Here is a 14,655-nt window from a genome sequence, read left to right as displayed (position 1 = left end):
GCTGAAATTATATCCCATATAACTATTCTTCTTCTGAACATGCCATGGTATTTTTATTTTGCTTAATACTATCCATTGCTTGAGGACAAGCAATAGCTTAATTTTGGGGGTGTGATAACTCCGTAAAAATATCATATTTGGGACCTTTTCACTTAAGTTATTGATTGTCTAAGAGCTCATTTAGGATCATATGCATTTAGGAGCATATAGTTACATGTGGTGAAATTTTGTTTATCGCGGCATTTTATTTTGTAATCAGTGTTGCTTTATATGGAAGGTGTTTTGTTTAATGATGTGCAGGATTTGGGAGCAAGGATAAGAAAAAGGGAATTGCCATGATATGATGAGACTACTGAGCAAAATGCGATTGTCGCAACATCTCGGACGGCATTTCTGGGTAGAAAAAAAAGTCAAAGAAGATATTTTTAGTAAGAGACAACTGTCATTGACTATACGTGATTTCTACAATCAGCTATAAAGGAGGGGACATTTATTATCTCTACACCAACTCTCACATAAAAGGAATGAACTTTAGGGTACTAGGGTAATTTTAACACAAAACCCTAGTTATTCTCCCCTATAATAGGAGATGAAGCCAGACTTTTGAAGACTTTTACACACGCCAAGAGCCTAAAATTTTTGAGAAAAAGATCTCTCTTTTTTCCGTCAATCATTTTTGCCGTGGCATTCCTTCATTGACAAGCTAGAGGGAGTGGCGAACTAGGCGTCCAAGAGGAGCTAGATCGATGGGACAGTTTGCTCTTTGATTTCATATTTTATCTTTTGGTTTGAAAGGAGCATATTAACTTGCTTTGTGCTTTCTTATTTCGAACCCCATCATGAACTAATCCTATTTGGTGGGAGTTTATTTTGGATATTTAAGTTTTTCTTTAATGAATTGTTATTTTTCCATGTTATAGTCTATTTTGTTTATGAAGCTTAGCGGCTTAAGGTTGTAGGAGATACGAGAGTAGTCGTTCCTTAGGAGATTACTTAGTGTTCGAGAAAATGTCTAAGTAGCACATCCTTAGTATTCGAGAGAAACTAGGGAGGAACCACATAAGCAAGGGGTTCTAGATAGTAACTAGGCTTAATCCACCTTAGAGATAAGGCTAGGATTTAATTCGACTAAAAAGAGTTGTACATGAGGGATAGGTTAGATGTTAATGGTGCTGCAAAAAGGTATTGCCGAGACATATCCTATTATCTGGACCAATATGATCCCTGCAGTAGCAAATGCCAATCGGTTTTACCAATGCATCTTCAATCTGTCAAGTCCCTTAACTAGAGATAGCATAGAGTACCCTTAGTAAACTCTGTCGGGCAGATAAGGCATAGAAGTAAGACCATTCTGAGAAGTAGACTTATATTTTCGTAATAACTCTATAATTCATTCCCGTAGTAGCTTGATGTGTGAGGAGTCTAAAGTCCTTATAAGCAAATCCAGTATGTACAATTTATTTTGCCTTTACATTTTCATTTGTTTGAACTCAGCACATTTCAATTTGCCATAACATCTCAATTTACTACCATATTACCATTAGACAATTACCACAACATCCATTCATTTTTCCACAACATTTTCATTTGCAAATAACATCACTAACTTTACTTTTACTTAGGTGACAAAGTAAAGTGATTTGACCAAACTTATCAATTTCCCATAATCCCTATGGAGACGATACTCACTTATCACTGTATTACTTGTTCGATTGTGTATACTTGCAAATATATCCGCACTCATTTATAGTACTCACAAAAGCGGACAATGACCTACTTCATGTACAAGCAAGCCTTAATTATTCTGACAGCGCCTTTCCTTTTAAGTCTGGATATTTAATCACGTTATTTAAGGAAACTCCAAAAGCATGCAAAGCCCTAGGAGATATTTCCTTATAAATAACCAGTCGTAGCCGCCAAAGAGGGAGGCAAGGAAGAAGAGAGAAGATCTTTATCCAAGGCGTGAGCAAGCAACTGCAGTGCTTCTTCACCGTCTACCCACCGACCTTCCTTGGTGTCCTCCATAGCCAGATTTTAGCAGAGCGGTGATCAGGTCTGTAGAGAGACTGATCACCAAGGTAGGCGTAGTGCTGATCAGAATCATCACGATAGAGCCCACGGTTTTTGGAGTCATTCTTCCTTTGTTCTTAACTCTTTATCTATTTGGGTTGTATTAAACGTTGAATCTTGAATGATTTTTGATAGCATCATGATTGTGTTACTTGATGTTAAACTTTGTTTTGCCTGAACAATATTCTTAAGTTTATGAATGATGAATTATGTTTTGTGAATGACTGTTTTTCTCATCGTTTAAATATTTTACCTTACATTGTAAGAGCATCAAGAGATCGCCTGGGGTTTTGGTAAAACGTGTCTCGGAAATATAAGAGCATCGAGAGATAGCCTTTTGTCTAGATAGTGATTCTTAGATTCGAGAGAATTATGATAGACCCACATGAGCAATAGAATGAATCCGGGATGGTGAAGTTCTAACTTGTTACCTTAAAGATAAGAAGTGAGTTTCAATCGACTAAAAGGGATAGACGCTAGAGTAGGATAGACAACGCCTATAGTTTATGCTGAGAGGTATTACTACAATAAAAGTTTGACAGCTGAGGAGTATTTCCATAACAACCGTCTAAGAATGCCTTGTAATCCTGTCTGGAAGCTTTCGTAAGGAATAATAATTCATTCTAGACTCAATATAATTGTTGTCAAAGCAAAAATTTAGCATCAGTGCTCTGTGATATGTCTGAATATGTGAGGTTGTTTGCATTATATTTGAATCAACACTTGTCTTGTTTTATTTTATTATTCTGCATACTTATTTTGCCTCGACCAAACTTTCCTGCAATCTTTAAATCATTTCTTTGTTTCATTAGTTCTTAAGCTAACAATCTAGTAGGACTTAGTTTGTGACACTAGTTCTAGTTGTGGTGAAAATATATTTCTCGACCAATCCCTGTGAAGACGATACTCACTTACCTTATATTACTTGAATCAATTGTGTATACTTTCACATATTTGTTTGCCTTAACATATACACTTACAAGAACTTTTTAGCCATTGAATCGTTATCGAGGATTGGCAACTGACGAAATTTTTAGCCAAAACAAGTGCTTTTTGTGTCACCCTATATTTATTTAGTCTAAGAAAGTTTATTTTTTCTTTTGCAGGTTTTTATTATTACATGACCTTGAGATCTTCTGGTAAGCCTTTGGAACAATTTGACCCTGAAATACAAGCCAACATGGGAGATTTAGGAACTGATGCATCTATCAATCTTCAAGTTGCAAGGCCAAGAGCGATACGTGATCATTTGAACCCGATTCTCGATTATCTCAATCCAAGCATAGTGGCACCTGATATACAAGACACTCATTTCGAACTAAAATCGGTGATGTTTAACATGCTAAACTCTATTAGACAATTTGGTGGTTCACTCAATGAGGATGCTAGGCAACATGTTCGCACTTTCCTTGAAGTATGCAACTCCTTTCGGCAACAAGTAGTACATGAAGATGTGCTCAAACTGAAATTTTTCCCTTACTTCCTATGCGATAGAGCAAGATCCTGGCTCATCGGAGTTCCTTCCGGCTCAATTGAGTCATGGGTAGATTTATGCAAGAGTTTCTTACTACGATATAATCCACCCAATATGAATACACAGCTTCACAATGATATTGCAAGTTTTCACCAAGGAGATTATGAATCAATGTACGAATGTTGGGATAGGTACAAAAGCCTACTACGCAAGTGTGTTAACCATGGCTTTCACGATTGGACGCAAGTGGTGATGTTTTACAACAGAGTCAATGCACCAAGTCGAATGATGCTAGATGCCTCAGCAAATGGTAGCTTACTGGAAAAATCACCCGATGAAGCTTTTGACATCCTCGACAGGATAATAAATAATGATTATCAATTTCCAAATACAAGATTGGGAACCGGCAAAAAATATCTGGAGCATATGAATTAGAGGGTAAGGATTCGGTAGCTGCTCAATTATCTGCCATAACCAATATGTTGAAAATTTTACAACGTCCTAATGAGGTAAGAGAAGTCAAGGTGACCAATAACGCATGCATATTTTGTCACGGCAACCATCATGAGAGTGAATGCCCGGAAAACCATGAGTCATCCAATTCAGTGGGTAACTACAATTGAAGCAATAATAACCCCTATTCAAACATGGACAATCCTGGTTGAAGACAGCACCCAAACTTTTCATGGAGTAATCAAGGAAACAACAACAATAAAGCAGCAAATTACAGGCCACTAAAAATAATTCTGATTATCAACATTTTCAGAATCAACATCATCAGCAGCCCTGGTAAAACAATAAAGGTATAGTTTCTTCCTCCAATACTAATTCCTTGGAGTTATCATTGTAGGAATTTATGGCTTCGATGAAAGACTTCATGGCCTCCACAAAGACCTTGATGCACGAATATTCTACAACAATTAAAAATCAAGGAAATTTGTTACAAAGCCAAGCAACACTTTTGCAAAGCCGTAGTTCATCCCTAAGAGCATTGGGAATCAAGTGGGACAAATTGCTATGACATTACATTCTCGCCCACAAGAAAACCTACCTAGTGATACAGTGATCACTAAACATCATAGGAAAGAACAAAGCAATGTACTTACACTAAGGAGTGGAAAATAGGTCAACCAAGATAACAGGTTTGGGGGAGAAAACTCAACCAGTTTTCGCCATGGCATAACACAACCAGAGGATCTAACTGAAAATGTTGACGAGAGGAAGCATCTGAAGAGAAGGAAAGAACTGAATGTTCAGAAAGGCATCGCTCAAATAATGAGAAATTCATGGCCGAGGCTCAATGGTTGAAGAAGCATGATGATGACATCCAGTTCAAGAAATTTGTTGATGTTCTGGATTAGTTGTGTATCAATGTACCCTTGCTAGAAGCCATTGAGCAAATGCCTTCCTATGCCAAGTTTCTTAAGGACATTGTTACAAAGAAACGGAAGATAGAACTTGTAACCACGTCAACAAAAATCTGTTCAACAATGAGCAAACTCCCACAAAAAAAAAGACCCTGACAGCTTTATAATACCATACTCAATTGGTAATGACTTCATAGGACGAGCTCTTGTTGATTTGGGATCAAGTGTGAACTTGATACCAAAGTCCATATTTATGAAACTAGACGGGTATCACGCATGTCTAACCTCAGTCATCTTACAGCTAGTCGATCGGTCATATGTGCGGCCAGAGGGCAGAATAGAGGGTCATAGTAAAGGTGGATAAATTCTTATTTCCAGTTGATTTCCTTATCCTGGATTGCGAAGCCGATGAAAATGCCCCAATCATTCTGGGACGACCATTTTTAGCCACTGGGAGAATCCTAATAGATTATTAAAAAGGAGAGTTCACAATGCGAGTAGGAGAGCAAAGCGTCACATCAATGTATTCAATTCAATGAAATATGTGGATGATTCAGAAGAGTGCCAATGCATTAAAGAATTAGAGGAGAAGATAATCCTTGGACGAGGTGAATCGCTAAGACTTGATGAATACATAACTTTATAACATGACCGTACAACCGAGATGCATGAACAAGACACGTTTGAATTATGCTTAGAAGATGATTAAGAGATTCATGGCCCTGACAACGAAAATCTGAAATATGAACGCCCTGAAAACGATACCAATGCACAATACGGAGGAAAGACAAAGGATCAGTCGAGACTTCTTCATAATAGATCAGGTATGAAATTCGAACCCTTAGATTATGATGAAGTTAAGTCTCAAGAGTCATCCTTGCAACATGCACCGAAACTGGAACTTAAAACTTTGTCATCACATTTGAAATATGCTTATCTAGGAGTTGATAAAACTCTACCAGTGATAATTTATGCCAACCTAACCTCCGAACAGGAGAATAGTTTGTTGAATGTTTTGTCACAATACAGAAAATCTCTCGGATGGACAATGGCAGACTTGAAGGGAATCAGTCCGACCATATGCATGCACAAAATCAACCTTGCAGATAGCCATAGCACTTCGGTGGAACCCCAAAGAAGGCTCAATCCAATCATGAAGAAGGTAGTCATGAAAAAAATCATAAAATGGTTGGACGCATGAGTAATATATCATATATCCTATAGTTCATGGGTCAGCCCAGTGTAGTGTGTGCCAAAAAAGGGTGGTGTGACCGTGATTAAAGGTAAACCTGACGAACTCCTCACCACAAGAACAATTACGGGCTGGCGTATATGCATGGATTACAGGAAGCTCAACAAAGCCACAAAGAAAGACTATTTCCCTCCATTTCATTAACCAAATGCTTCATAGGTTAGCGGGAAAAGCATTTTACTGCTTCCTTGATAGATACTCAGGGTATAACCAAATAGCCATAGCACCGGAGGATCAAGAGAAAACCATTTTCACATGCCCGTATGGTACATATGCATTTAGACGAATGTCGTTTGGATTGTGTAACGCTCCAGCTACATTCCAAAGATGCATGATGGTAATCTTTTCAGATATGATGGAAGAATGCATAGAAATATTTATGGATGATTTCTCCGTCTCGGGTGATGATTTTGAACGATGTCTCGGTAATCTATCCAAGGTACTGAAACGATATGAAGAAGCCAACATACTTTTGAATTGGGAGAAATGCCATTTTATGTTGACCGAAGGAATAGTGTTGGGTCACAAAATTTTATGACGAGCCATTGAAGTTGATAAAGCCAAGGTGGACGTGATTGCAAACCTACCCCTAAGAGTATTGGGAATCTAGTGGGACAAATTACTATGACATTACATTCTTGCCCACAAGGAAACCTACCTAGTGATATAGAGATCACTAAACATCATGGGAAGGAACAATTCAATGTACTTACACTAAGGAGTGGAAAACAGGTCAACCAAGATGACAAGTTTGGGGGAGAAAACTCAACCAGTTTTTGCCATGGCATAACACAACCAGAGGATCGAACTGAAAATGTTGAACGAGATGAAGCACCTGAAGAGAAGGAAAGAACTGAATGTTCATAAAGGCATCCCTCAAACAATGAGAAATTCATGGCCGAGGCTCAACGGTTGAAGAAGCATGATGATGACATCTATATCAAGAAATTTGTTGATGTTCTGGAATAGTTATGTATCAATATACCCTTGCTATAAGCCATCGAGCAAATGCCTTCCTATGCCAAGTTTATTAAGGACATTGTTACAAAGAAACGGAAGATAGAACGTGTAACCACGGCAACAGAAATCTGTTCAGTAGTGAGCAAACTCTCACCAAAGCAAAAAGGCCCTGACAGCTTTATAATAGCATGCTCAATTGGTAATGACTTCATTGGACGAGCTCTTGTTGATTTGGGATCAAGTGCGAACTTGATACCAAAGTCCATATTTGTGAAACTAGACGGGTATCACGCATGTCCAACCTCAGTCATCTTACAGCTAGTCGAACGGTCATATGTGCGGCAAGTGGGTAGAATAAAGGGTCATAGTAAAGGTGGATAAATTCTTATTTCCAGTTGATTTTCTTATCCTGGATTGCGAAGCCGATGAAAATGCCCCGATCATTCTGGGACGACCATTTTTAGCCACTGGGAGAATCCTAATAGATTGTGAAAAATGAGATTTCACAATGCGAGTAGGAGAGAAAAGCGTCATATCAATGTATTCAATTCCATGAAATATGTGGACGATTCAGAAGAGTGCCAATGCATTAAAGAATTAGAGGAGAAGACAATCCTTGGACGAGGTGAATCGCTAAGACTTGATGAATACATCGCTTTATAACATGACTGTACAACCAAGATGCACGAACAAGACACCTTTGAATTATGCTTTGAAGATGATTAAGAGATTCATGGCCCTGACAACGAAAATCTGAAAGATAAACGCCCTGAAAATGATACCAATGCACGATACGGAGGAAAAACAAAGGATCAATCGAGACTTCTTTATAATATATCAGGTATGAAATTCGAACCCTTAGATTATGATGAAGTTAAGTCTCAAGAGTCATCCTTGAAACATGCACCGAAACTGGAACTTAAAACTTTGTCATCACATTTGAAATATGCTTATCTAGGAGTTGATGAAACTCTACCAGTGATAATTTATGCCAACCTAACCTCCGAACAGGAGAATAGTTTGTTGAATGTTTTGTCACAATACAGAAAAACTCTCGGATGGACAATGGCAGACTTGAAGGGAATCAGTCCGACCATATGCATGCACAAAATCAACCTTGGAGATAGCCATAGCACTTCGATGGAACCCCAAAGAAGGCTCAATCCAATCTTGAAGAAGGTAGTCATGAAGGAAATCATAAAATGGTTGGACGCAGGAGTAATATATCATATATACTATAGTTCATGGGTTAGCCCGGTGTAGTGTGTGCCAAAAAAGGGTGATGTGACAGTGATTAAGGGCAAACATGACGAACTCCTCACCGCAAGAACAGTTACGGGTTGGCGCATATGCATGGATTAAATGAAGCTCAACAAAGCCACAAAGAAGGAATATTTCCCCTCCCTTTCATTAACCAAATGCTTTATAGGTTAGCGGGAAAAGCATTTTACTGCTTTCTTGATGGATACTCAGGGTATAACTAAATAGCCATAGCACCGGAGGATCAAGAGAAAACCACTTTCACATGCCCGTATGGTACATATGCATTAAGACAAATGTCGTTTGGATTGTGTAACGCTCCAGCTACATTCCAAATATGCATGATGGTAATCTTTTCAGATATGATGGAAGAATGCATAGAAATATTTATGGATGATTTATCCGTCTCGGTTGATGATTTTGAACGATGTCTTGGTAATCTATCCAAGGTACTGAAATGATGTGATGAAGCCAACCTACTTTTGAATTGTGAGAAATGCCATTTTATGGTGACCGAAGGAATAGTGTTGGGTCACAAAATTTTATGTCGAGGCATTGAAGTTAATAAAGCCAAGGTGGACGTGATTGCAAACCTACCCCAAAGAGCATTGGGAATCTAGTGGGACAAGTTTCTATGACATTACATTCTCGCCCAAAAGGAAACCTACCTAGTGATACAGAGATCACTAAACATCATGGGAAGGAACAATGTAATGTACTTACACTAAGGAGTGGAAAACATGTCAACCAAGATGACAAGTTTGGGGGAGAAAACTCAACCAGTTTTCGCCATGGCATAACACAACCAGAGGATCAAACTGAACATGTTGAACGAGAGGAAGCACCTGAAGAGAAGGAAAGAACTGAATGTTCAGAAAGGCATCGCTCAAACAATGAGAAATTCATGGCCGAGGCTCAACGGTTGAAGAAGCATGATGATGACATCCAGTTCAAGAAATTTGTTGATGTTCTGGATTAGTTGTGTATCAATATACCTTTGCTATAAGCCATTGAGCAAATGCCCTCCTACGCCAATTTTCTTAAGGACATTGTTACAAAGAAACGGAAAATAGACTGTGTAACCATGGAAACAAAAATCTGTTCAGCAGTGAGCAAACTCCCACCAAAGCAAAAAGACCCTGACAGCTTTATAATACCATGCTCAATTGGTAATGACTTCATAGGACGAGCTCTTGTTGATTTGGGATAAAGTGCGAACTTGATACCAAACTCCATATTTATGAAACTATATGGGTATCACGCATGTCCAACCTCATTCATCTTACAGCTAGTCGACCGGTCATATGTGCGGCCAGAGGGCAGAATAGAGGGTCATAGTAAAGGTGGATAAATTCTTATTTCCAGTTGATTTCCTTATCCTGGATTGCGAAGCCAATGAAAATGCCCCGATCATTCTAGGACGACCATTTTTAGCCACTGGGAGAATCCTAATAGATTGTGAAAAATGAGAGTTCACAATGCGAGTAGGAGAGCAAAGCGTCATATCAATGTATTCAATTTCATGAAATATGTGGACGATTCAGAAGAGTGCCAATGCATTAAAGAATTAGAGGAGAAGACAATCTTTGGACGAGGTGAATCGCTAAGACTTGATGAATACATCGCTTTATAACATGATCGTACAACCGAGATGCACGAACAAGACACGTTTGAATTATGCTTAGAAGATGATTAAGAGATTCATGGCCCTGACAACGAAAATCTGAAAGATGAACGCCCTGAAAACGATACAAATGCACGATACGGATGAAAGACAAAGGATCAATCGAGACTTCTTTATAATAGATCAGGTATGAAATTCGAACCCTTAGATTATGATGAAGTTAAGTCTCAAGAGTCATCCTTGAAAATGCACTGAAACTGGAATTTAAAACTTTGTCATCACATTCGAAATATGCTTATCTAGGAGTTGATGAAACTCTACCAGTGATAATTTATGCCAACCTAACCTCCGAACAGGAGAATAGTTTGTTGAATGTTTTGTCACAGTACAGAAAAGCTCTCGGATGGACAATGGTAGAATTGAAGGGAATCAGTCCAACCATATGCATGCACAAAATCAACCTTGCAGATAGCCATAGCACTTCGATGGAACCCCAAAGAAGGCTCAATCCAATCTTGAAGAAGGTAGTCATGAAGGAAATCATAAAATGGTTGGACGTAGGAGTAATATATCATATATCCTATAGTTCATGGGTCAGCCCGGTGTAGTGTGTGCCAAAAAAGGGTGGTGTGATCGTGATTAAGGGCAAACATGACGAACTCCTCACCACAAGAATAGTTACGGGCTGGCGCATATGCATGGATTACAGGAAGCTCAACAAAGCCACAAAGAAAGACCATTTCCCCTCCCTTTCATTAACCAAATGCTTAATAGGTTACCGGGAGAAGCATTTTACTGCTTCCTTGATGGATACTCAGGGTATAACCAAATAGCCATAGCACCGGAGGATCAAGAGAAAACCACTTTCACATGCCCGTATGGTACATATGCATTTAGACGAATGTCGTTTGGATTGTGTAACGCTCCAGCTATAATCCAAATATGCATGATGGTAATCTTTTCAGATATGATGGAAGAATGCACAGAAATATTTATGGATGATTTCTCTGTCTCTGGTGATGATTTTGAACGATGTCTTGGTAATCTATCCAAGGTACTGAAATGATGTGAAGAAGCCAACCTACTTTTGAATTGGGAGAAATGCCATTTTATGGTGACCGAATGAATAGTGTTGGGTCACAAAATTTTATGTCGAGGCATTGAAGTTGATAAAGCCAAGGTGGACGTGATTGCTAACCTACCCCTAAGAGCATTGGGAATCAAGTGGGACAAATTGCTATGACATTACATTCTCGCCCACAAGGAAACCTACCTAGTGATATAGAGATCACTAAACATCATGGGAAGGAACAATGCAATGTACTTACACTAAGTAGTGGAAAACAGGTCAACCAAGATGACAAGTTTGGGAGAGAAAACTCAACCAGTTTTTGCCATGGCATAACACAACCAGAGGATCGAACTGAAAATGTTGAACGATATGAAGCACCTGAAGAGAAGGAAAGAACTGAATGTTCAGAAAGGCATCGCTCAAACAATGAGAAATTCACGGCCGAGGCTCAATGGTTGAAGAAGCATGATGATGACATCCAGTTCAAGAAATTTATTGATGTTCTGGATTAGTTGTGTATCAATATACCCTTGCTATAAGCCATCGAGCAAATGTCTTCCAATGCCAAGTTTCTTAAGGACATTGTTATAAAGAAACGGAAGATAGAATGTGTAACCACGATAACAGAAATCTGTTCAGCAGTGAGCAAACTCCCACCAAGGCAAAAAGACCCTGGCAGCTTTATAATACCATGCTCAATTGGTAATGACTTCATAGGACGAGCTCTTGTTGATTTGGGATCAAGTGCGAACTTGATACCAAAGTCCATATTTATGAAACTAAACGAGTATCACGCATGTCCAACCTCAGTCATCTTACAGCTAGTCGACCGGTCATATGTGCGGCCAGAGGGCAGAATAGAGGGTCATAGTAAAGGTGGATAAATTCTTATTTCTAGTTGATTTCCTTATCCTGGATTGCGAAGCCGATGAAAATGCCCCGATCATTCTGGGACGACCATTTTTAGCCACTGGGAGAATCCTAATAGATTGTGAAAAATGAGAGTTCACAATGCAAGTAGGAGAGCAAAACGCCACCATCAATGTATTCAATTCCATGAAATATGTGGATGATTCAGAAGAGTGTCAATGCATTAAAGAATTAGAGTAGAAGACAATCCTTGGATGAGGTAATACATCGCTTTATAACATGACCATACAACCGAGATGCACGAACAATACACGTTTGAATTATGCTTAGAAGATGATTAAGAGATTCATGGCCCTGACAATGAAAATCTGAAAGATGAACGCCCTGAAAACGATACCAATGCACGATACGAAGGAAAGACAAAGGATCAATCGCGACTTCTTCATAATAGATCAGGTATGAAATTCGAACCCTTAGATTATGATGAAGTTAAGTCTCAAGAGTCATCCTTGCAACATGCACCAAAACTGGAACTTAAAACTTTGTCATCACATTTGAAATATGCTTATCTAGGAGTTGATGAAACTCTACCAGTGATAATTTATGCCAACCTAACCTCCGAACACGAGAATAGTTTGTTGAATGTTTTGTCACAGTAGAGAAAAGCTCTCGGATGGACAATGGCAGACTTGAAGGAAATCATAAAATGGTTGGACGCAGGAGTAATATATCATATATCTTATAGTTCATGGGTCAGCCCGGTGTAGTGTATGCCAAAAAGGGTGGTGTGACCATGATTAAAGTCAAACATGACGAACTCCTCACCATAAGAACAGTTACGGGCTGGCGCATATGCATGGATTACAGGAAGCTCAACAAAGCCACAAAGAAAGACCATTTCCCCTCCCTTTCATTAACCAAATGCTTGATAGGTTAGCAGGAAAAGCATTTTACTGCTTCCTTGATGGATACTCAAGGTATAACAAAATAGCCATAGCACCGGAGGATCAAGAGAAAACTACTTTCACATGCCCGTATGGTGCATATGCATTTAGACGAATGTCGTTTGGATTGTGTAACGCTCCAGCTACATTCCAAAGATGCATGATGGTAATCTTTTCAGATATAATGGAAGAATGCATAGAAATATTTATGGATGATTTCTCCGTCTCGGGTGATGATTTTGAACGATGTCTTGGTAATCTATCCAAGGTACTGAAACGATGTGAAGAAGCCAACCTACTTTTGAATTGGGAGAAATGCCATTTTATGGTGACCGAAGGAATAGTGTTGGGTCACAAAATTTTATGTCGAGGCATTGAAGTTTATAAAGCCAAGGTGGACGTGATTGCAAACCTACCCCCACCCACTAATATGCAAGGTGTACGCAGTTTCCTTGGACATGTAGGCTTCTATAGGCGGTTCATAAATGATTTTTCTTAAATCTCTAAACCCTTATGTCTTTTTCTTCAACAAAATCATCCATTTGAATTTACTAATGATTGTTTGAATGCCTTCATAGATTTGAAGAAAAAGCTTTCGGCAGCACCAATTGTTGTCCCACCAGACTGGAACGAAACATTTGAACTCATGTGTGATGCCATTGACTATGCAGTCAGAGCAGTGCTAGGGCAACGAAAAAGTAAAATCTTTCATGTCATATACTATGCGAGACGTACTCTTAATGATGCACAAGTAAACTATACCACCACTGAAAAAGAACTCTTAGCAGTAGTATTTACATTCGATAAGTTTAGGCCATACCTAATAGGCACTAAGGTAATTTTGCATACAAATCACTCTGCCATTAAATATTTGATTAATAAAAAAGATGTAGAGCCTAGACTAATTCGATGGATATTATTATTACAAGAATTTGATTTAGAGATTAAGGATAAGAAAGGTATAGAGAATCAAATGGTAGACCATTTGTCTAGGCTAGATAACAAGCCTGATTGTCCTGACATAACAGAAATTAAAGAGGATTTCCCTGATGAGAAAATATTATTTGTCACGGCTACACCGTGGTATGTTGACATAGTTAACTTTCTTGTTAGTGGTATTGTTCCTCCTGATTTATCTAGCCAAGGCAGAAAGAAGTTTTTGACATGATGTACGACATTACTACTAGGATGAACAGTTTCTATTCAAGCAATGCAGAGACCAAATAATCCAAAGATGCATTCTAGAAGAAGAGCAGAAAGATATTCTACACCAGTGCCACTTGTCACCATATTGAGGGCATTTTGGTGGAATGAGAACAGCAGCGAAAGTTCTTCAATCTGGATTTTATTGGCCAACATTTTTCAAGGATGTGCATGAATTCTATAAGTCACGTGATAGATGCCAACGAACATGAAACATATAAAAAAGGCATGATATGCCATTGTAAAATATTCTGAAAATTGAATTCTTCGATGTATGGGGAATAGACTTCATGGGACCTTTTCCCACATCTTTTGGAGATTTGTACATTCTCTTGGCAATGGATTATGTATCAAAATGGGTTGAGGCCATCGCAACACCTAAAAATAATTCCAAAACGGTGTTAAAGTTTCTGCACAAAAATATATTCACCCGATTTGAAACACCAAGAGCTATCATCAGCGATGAAGGCACACATTTTGACAATAAATTGATTGCACTGAAGCGATATGGAGTACGACATAGGATTGCTATGGCGTATCACCCACAAACGAATAGATA

Source organism: Hibiscus syriacus, unplaced genomic scaffold (assembly GCF_006381635.1).
Source record: "Hibiscus syriacus cultivar Baekdansim isolate YM2019G1 unplaced genomic scaffold, ASM638163v2 tig00110307_pilon, whole genome shotgun sequence".
NCBI lineage: Eukaryota > Viridiplantae > Streptophyta > Magnoliopsida > Malvales > Malvaceae > Hibiscus > Hibiscus syriacus.
The sequence above is the reverse complement of the archived record's forward strand: the minus strand, read 5'-3'. Positions refer to the sequence as shown.